The 7474-nt window shown below is 46.0% G+C and overlaps 1 long non-coding RNA gene across 1 annotated transcript; it reads left to right on the forward strand.

Moving 5' to 3' along the window:
• Positions 1-3604: 3604 nt before the first annotated feature.
• LOC113179848 (uncharacterized) lies at positions 3605-7147 on the forward strand. The gene is made up of 2 exons (XR_003300389.2): positions 3605-3794; positions 6321-7147. It is a non-coding gene; the product is annotated as an uncharacterized LOC113179848 (long non-coding RNA).
• The last annotated feature ends 327 nt before the right edge of the window (positions 7148-7474 follow it).

Genomic DNA, 7474 nt, shown 5'->3' on the forward strand with positions numbered 1-7474 from the left:
CACTCATGCTGGTGACCTGGGGCCACTTGTCCCCCACATGAGACCACATTCTCCTCCATATCCCAGCGTGGCCACGGCCTACCTACCACCCAACTATCTTCCTCTGGGACTTTTTGGGGCAGAGCACTGCCCTCCAATGCCATCGCCACCCCTGTCAGGTAACGAGGAGGCAAAGTCAGAAAGATAGGAGCTACCTGTCTGTCCCTCCTGAGACGGCCGTGTTCTCCCTCCAACACCTTGCTTTACCCAAAGGCTGCGTTTCTTCAGACCCCCTTGAACATGGATCTACTTTCCTAAATACATACACCTCTGTCTGCGCCTCTGGAGGAAAAAAAAAAAACAATGAAGAGCAGACAGGAACCTCTACCGAGAGCTGATTTCTGGAATATGGATTTAGAGAAAGGGGGAAGGGCAGGCACTGTGGGCTGAACGTCTCCCACCAAGTCCACACAAACCCCAGGGTGACAGCACGGAGAGCAGAGGCCCCTGAGAGATGACCAGATCATGCAGGTAGAGTCCTCAGGAATAGGATTAGTGCCCTTATCACAGAGAGCGGCGATCCTTTTTCTCCTTTTTCTCCTTCCCCCGTGTGAGGTGGGAGTAGGGAGGCGCCGTCGATGAACCAGAAAGTGGGCCCTCGCTAGACACCATGAGGCTTCTAGCGCCCTGATCTTGAACCTCCCAGCCTCCAAATCTGTGAGCAAGAAATTTCGGTCATAAAAAGATCATCCAGCTTAAGGCATTTTTGTTATAGTAGCCCAAAAGTTCTAAGATGATGGGGAAAAATCAGAACAAAAAAAAATATGCAAAGGTGATTTATCATTTGGAGACCTGGCACCAGAATGGTAGAAATGCTTTGAATGAATATGGGTTCATTTACAGTGTGTCAGGCACTGTTCTAGGCACAGGGACAAATCAGGAGCTTACAGTAGTGGCCCCATGTTGGTCCATTGTAGCATTGAGCTACAATGTTACCAGTTCAACATCCAAAGACAGATTTATTTCTTTACTGTTATTTCTCATAAAAGCACCAAGAGGGACTTTCCATTCATTATACACAGCTCGCTTTTAATTCCTCCTTCTCGCCTTCCCCATTAATCATTCACACACAGTAACTGTGTCCCAAATCTCTGTCCCCACAGCTGCAAGTGCCAACTCCCTGCAGCCAGCTCAGTCCCCCTTTAATGCAAAGCAAAGGGCCATGATGACAGAGTTGAAGAAAAAAATTTTTTTTACATCCTTTCTCAAAGTTGGCTTCCAGGGCTGGGGCTAGCGCGTGTGAGGTGCTGGGTTCGATTCTCAGCATCACATAAAAATAAATTAATAAAATTTTAAAAGTCAATATTAAAAAAATAAATTGGCTTCCAATTCAGGAAGGAAGCCACCGGAATTCAAGACCCCCAAACAGGGACCCCCCACATGTTACCAGACTTTATCAGAAAGAAAAACAAAAAGGGAAATCCTTGGGAGGCCACTGATTCTCCGACATCATGGCAGCAGCCAGGGTGCTGGGCAAAAGCAGCCTCCAGCTGGTGTTTATCAAAAAAGATGGTGAGTCGGAGCTCCAGTGTTTATTGTGAGGAGGTAAAAGGTCCTTTGTCATTGTTTATTGGCCATTTCTGACACATCGGGCGGCCAGTGTGGACTCCATCCTTTTGTTGGATGGAAATTAATTGTTTTAAAAAAAATCATTCATCAAGTTCTGAATAACTGCCTTCTGCCTGAGGCATCCTACGAAGACTCAAAGTTGGTAATAAATTCTGCCAGATGTTTTCGTCCCTCGTGAACCAGGGAGCCTGACAGACCAATGTTCACCACTTGATCCAGGCTGGAACAAAACGGAAAGGAGATTATGGCTCAGCTCTCTACCACCATTGAGAAATATTTGTTTGGGGGCCAGAGGTCCAGTTCAGTGGTAAAGCACGAGTCTAGCATGTACCAGACGCGGGGTTCCATGTCCAGCACCCCAAAAAGAGAGAGGGAAAAATTTGTTTTCATAGTGGTTCTGCATCAGGAGAAGGAGGGGGCAACCTTTCTTTCCCATACAGGGAAGTCCCCTCACAGTGACTGTCAGACCAGGTCCACATGGAGAAGTCCTCCAGTAGAACCTAACAGCTGGTCACTCTCCTAGAGAAAGAACATCATTTTTTTTTTTTTTTTTTGCTAATAATACACCAAAGAAACAAATGCGCTGGGTGATCTAGAAGTTTCCTCGACTGTCAAAATTAGAAAATAGGACTCAGAATCCAAAAGCTGCTGTTTCTAGATTGTTCTTTGGCCCTCAGAACCTCTTGTGAAAAAACTTCAACCCTTTCACATCTTGCAACCCTCAAATTGACTCAACCCCATTTTAAATATTCACTACCCACCCTCCCCCAATTTTCTAAGTAAGTTACATTTTAAACAAACAGAGAATTTCTGCTTTTCTTGTTCAACATGTAAGTCAAAGATGAGCTACTTAACTGGTGATGGGTTACTCTGACCTTGTTGTAACCAAACCATAAATCATGGCTATTGTCGTTTCTTCTAAAATTATATTTTGTTTCCATCCAACCCTTGACTCTAAATCTTTCACTGTTTGGGAAATAGTGTTGGAATTTAGTATGGAACATGTAGACAACGAGATCTTATCTATTGCAGTTCAGCATTCACTTTGGAAAATTTTAAAACTTGTTAAAACATTAGTTATTAAACTAAGGTCTGGGGGGGGGAAGTGCTTTCCCTTTGCTCTTATTCATTTGAAAACAGAATAAGAACGGTAGTTTAAATAATCAAAGCATAAAAACATCTGGAATGGCACCAACCTAGCAAATGTCTTCTTACTATTTTCCCTTCCAGATGCGCACAGAATTTCACACATCTGCAGTGGTACTGCCTGGAGATTTTCAACCCTGTTGGATACAAATGTAACTTGGTTTTTTTTTTTTTTTGAACAAATTATTAATGAAGGTTGATTCGTCCTTTCTCCATCTAGCAATACCTAGTGACTGGGCATCTGTGCACCTGCTATCCTTTCTCTGCATTACTTGAATAATGAATATTTACATATGCTTTTAACTTTCTCAAAATGCTTTTATAGGGCTCGGGGTGGAGCTCAGTAGTAAAGCACATGCTTGGCATGCACAAGGTCCTGGGTTCAATCCCCAACTCCCAAGAAATGCTTTCCTATTCGTCATCTCACTTCATTCTTAGGGTAATTCAGTGAGGTTTTGCTCTTTTCATAAATGCAGGAAAATAGGAAGGTATGTCGTGCTGCGGCCATCAGATACCTCCTCAGCACACTTTTTCTCTGAAAGACCAGAGAGTGAACCGCAGTCTACAGGCCATGCATCCTGTTGCAATCATTCATCCCCGCTGAGAAAAGCATCCACAAACAATACACACATGAAGACACAAGCGGATGTTCCAATAAAACCTTATTTGTTGCATACCAAGATTTAAAGTCCTAAAAGCAACTATAGACTGTATGCAAATGAATGAGCCTGTCCGTGTGACAATAAAACTTTATCTGTGACCACTGACATTTGAAATCAGATGGTTTTCATGAATCAGAAAATATTATTCTGCTTTTGATTCTTTTTTTTTTTCAACCATTGAGAAATGCTAAAGCCGCTCTTAGCTTGTGGGCAGTACATCTACAGGCAGTGAGCCCAGCTGGCCTCGCTCGCTCTGGACCATCGTCTGCCAACACCCGGGCTGGAACACAGACTCTTGAATTAGGAAAGACCATTAAGGAGCTCTGATTTAATCGCCTCTGCTTTCACGGATGAAGAAGAATCGGATGCCTGCAGAAGGTAGGGCGGTTTGCTACCCCTGACTCTGAAGTTCAGTGCACTTTCCACCAAAAAAAAAGCACTGCTTAAAATCAAAGCGAATAAGATGCCAATTAAAAACTGCAAAAACTGCTCAGCGTTATGCCCCAAGACGAGAACACCCCGTGCTGGCTGCTCAGCCCGTCGCTGCTTTGCAGACAGCTTTTGGCAGGCTTTCAGAGGGCTTGAGAAACGATAACTGGTTAGGCAGCAAGAGTTCCAAGAAACAGCGCCGTGACTTTTGCTCGGCTACTTCCTTGCACTACTGTGATTTAACTCCTCTCCTGCCTTGAGTCGTGAGATCCCCGAAAAAGAAGGCAATCGGTACTTGCCATTTGAACGTTTGTAGTAGTTTCACTTTTTAGACCAGCTTGGCCAGTCCAAAAATAGAATGAGCCACCAGGCTCGGCTTCCAGGTAAGGGTTAGCAAAGACTCGGGTTGCATAAGACCACAACAAGACAGTTTGGCTCCCGCTCCCTTCCTCCTGTTTGCTTGAGCTTGGGGGGTTTTCTTTTCCTCGTTTTCATTTGTCACCTACTGTTTCAAGAGGAACAAAACCTCCATCATGAGAGGTGGCCTGGCAGCTGCCCCAGAAGTCACAACTGAGTGTGAGAAAAGCCCTTCCCCACGTAGGACATTCCGAAAGCTGGAGTGGAGCTGCGTGTGTGTGTGTGTGTGTGTGTGTGTGTGTGTGTGTGTATGTGTGTGTGTGTGTTCGTGCATCCATGTGCCCATGTGCATGGAGGGAAAAGGGAACTGGAGCTAAACTCTGGCTCTTTAGGAGAAGGAAATGGAATGAGCAGAGCTGAGCTTTAAATCTCAGTCAACTACCTGAGCCCTACACTTCACCCTGCCACGTGGGCAGACAACAGAACACTCTTCTCTGAACTGCTTCCTCCATCAGCCTCTGCCCTCGGCTCCTTGTTCAGTGGCTGTCTCTGTCCCTCTGGCCTGGCGGCCCTGAATCATCGGCCTGCCTGACCCTGGGGCCAAGTGACCTCCAGTCCCCGGCCCAGCCCCCTCCTTTGAGCTCCAGTTGTTCCTCCCGGGTGGCAGAGCGTGCCCGTAGGAGGAAGCCAGGCTTGGGCCTACAAGGGAGGAACCTGTCGGCCTCTGCTTCTGGCCTGGGAGCCCCCAAGACCAAAGACCCTGTGTCCTTGGCCCATCACTGGGTGCCAGGCCCTAGTGAAATGCCTGACACACAGCCCCAGAAACTTTGCTGTTGCCGACTGAATGAGCCTCGTTCCAAAAAACTGAGCTTGGTCCCAATGGTCCAATGAAGACTATATCTGTCCCATAAGGGTCTCCTGCCCCCATAGGTGCTGGACTGAGCAGTGGTCCACTCTGATCTCCCAGGGCAGAGACAGCTGTGGGGCCCATGTAGCAAAGGAGCCCTGACCTTCTAGGGGTGGTGAGGGGTGCCGGGGGTCATCTACCTGTTTGCCTCTGTTTGATAGGGTGAAAATGCTCACCTGGCAAGAGCACGCGACAAACCCTGGATCCTCAGAGTACTTTGAGGAGGGATAATACCTTATCCACTGAGTCCATCAGCAGGACCACAGGTAGAACTTTCTAAAGTGTCCAGAAAAATGAAATAAGGAGCAAACTGGAAAAAAATCTAAGAAACGTACCTACAATATGCCCTCCCTCTTCTTCAGCTTCTTCACCTCAAAAATAGACAACATGACCACCTTCCTCCCAACTTATCCCCTAACTTGAAAGATCATCCAGTATTGGGTAGGGATGCTTGATTCAGCTACTTTCCCCCATTACCTCTTTCAACATTTATTGAGCATCTACTATATGGCAGGTTCTGGTTTGAGTTTTATGAAGAAAAAAAAAAAAAAGAGAGAGAGAGAGAGGAAAAACAGAATCACTGCCCCTGAGACGCTTGCAGTCCACAAACTTTTATTAAGCATCCGTTAAATGCCAGATGCAAAAAAAAAAAAAAATAGGTCCATAAATCAATGAAAAGGATAAGAAAATATGCAAAGAATTGTAACACATCTTGAAGGATACAAAAAGTTTGCTTTATACGGAGGTCAGGAGAACGGCCATAAAGTGAGTTTTAATTGCACCTTGAAAAATAAAGAAGAAAGAGTGTAGGGTGGAAAAGAGGGCCAGTTTGGAAGGAGAGATCTTATGGACTAAGTATACAGGATCCAGGCCTAGGATACAATCATTCAGAGAACAGCAAGTACACTCATCCCTGAGTAAGTATCCAAGGGGGATTGCTTCTTCCAGGACCCCCACAGATACTAAAACCCTCAGATGCTCAAATCCTTAATACAAAATGGCACAGTATTAGCCTAGAACCTACACACATTCTCCAGGAAGCTCTAAATCATCTCCAGGTGACTGTGATCCCTAATGTCACATAAATGCTGTATAAATAGTCCTCTCGTATGGTTCAGGGACCGATGGCAAGAAAAAGCTCGTCTGCCTTCAGCACAGAAGCCGTTTTGTCTTGTCTTGTTTTGTGTGACTACTGTATTTTCCATCCACAGTGGGTTGAACTTGCAGATGCAGAATCAGCAAATGCAGAGGGCTGACTGTCCCCATGGGCTGAGGGGGAAGCTGACAGAGAAGACGGGAAGGCCAATGCCTTGCTAAAAATAAAAATGGTAACCTACCCCACATGCACCGAGACCCGGGGAAGGCTCTCAAGCCACAGAACGCAACCACACGCTTGGGAAAGAGGAATGAAAAGACCAGGAACAGGAAAAATCCAGCTGGAGTTCCAGCGCCCATGTTCTGACGGCCATTCAAGTGCCCCTTCCTACCACACCCAGCAAGCAGGGCAAGACCCTCCAGGAAGCCTCCCATGTTCATGCTTTGGAAAGGAGCTGGGACCTTCTGCAAAGCAGACATCAGTTTGCAATGGGGTCAGGGAAGAGCTGGACTGTGAGCCCAGGAAGGTGGGACGGGTCGTGCATTGGAAAGGTCTGGCAGAGGTAGCTCAGGCCCCCCCCCCTCGGGGCCTGGTAGTGGGGGAGATAAAGCCCTCTCCCTTTCGCCCATCCCTCCTCCTCATCACCATCTGCATAAAATCTCTTTGCAACTTACAAAACACTGCCAGCCTCTGTCCCGAGGAGGACCTGACTCCTGGAGCAGATGTGGATGGGGAAGTCTGTTGACATGACTAATCACTGTAGAGGGTGCTGGAAAGAGAACCCAAGGCTAGAAACCAGCGAAGGCAAAATGATGTCACAGCTCAAGAAAGAAAGGACCATTCATGGCTGACAGGTGTGCGACATTTGCAACTCCAAGGTTTATTAACAAGGACCGGCCTGAAACATTCTGGCTTGTCCATCAAATAAAAATCTCAAACAAATGAATTCCACAAGTCTTATCAAATACATACACAGGCTGTAGTTATAGTTATTAGGATAATCAGAATTCATAATTGCATTTAGTTCCTTTTTTTTTTTTTTTTGGTACCAGGGATTGAACCCAATCCCCAGCCCCTTATATTTATTTTTTTATTTTAATTTTTTTTTTTATTTTTGAAATAGGGTCTTGCTAAGTTGCTTAGGGCCTCACTCGGTTGCTGAGGCTGGCTTTGAATCTGTGATCCTCCTGCCTCAGCCTCCAGAGCCAACGGGATTATAGGCATGCGCCACTGCGTCTGGCTTGCAAACTCTAAGTTTAAATTGAAAAA

This window comes from Urocitellus parryii, chromosome 8, assembly GCF_045843805.1.
Source record: "Urocitellus parryii isolate mUroPar1 chromosome 8, mUroPar1.hap1, whole genome shotgun sequence".
NCBI classification, from domain to species: Eukaryota; Metazoa; Chordata; class Mammalia; order Rodentia; family Sciuridae; genus Urocitellus; species Urocitellus parryii.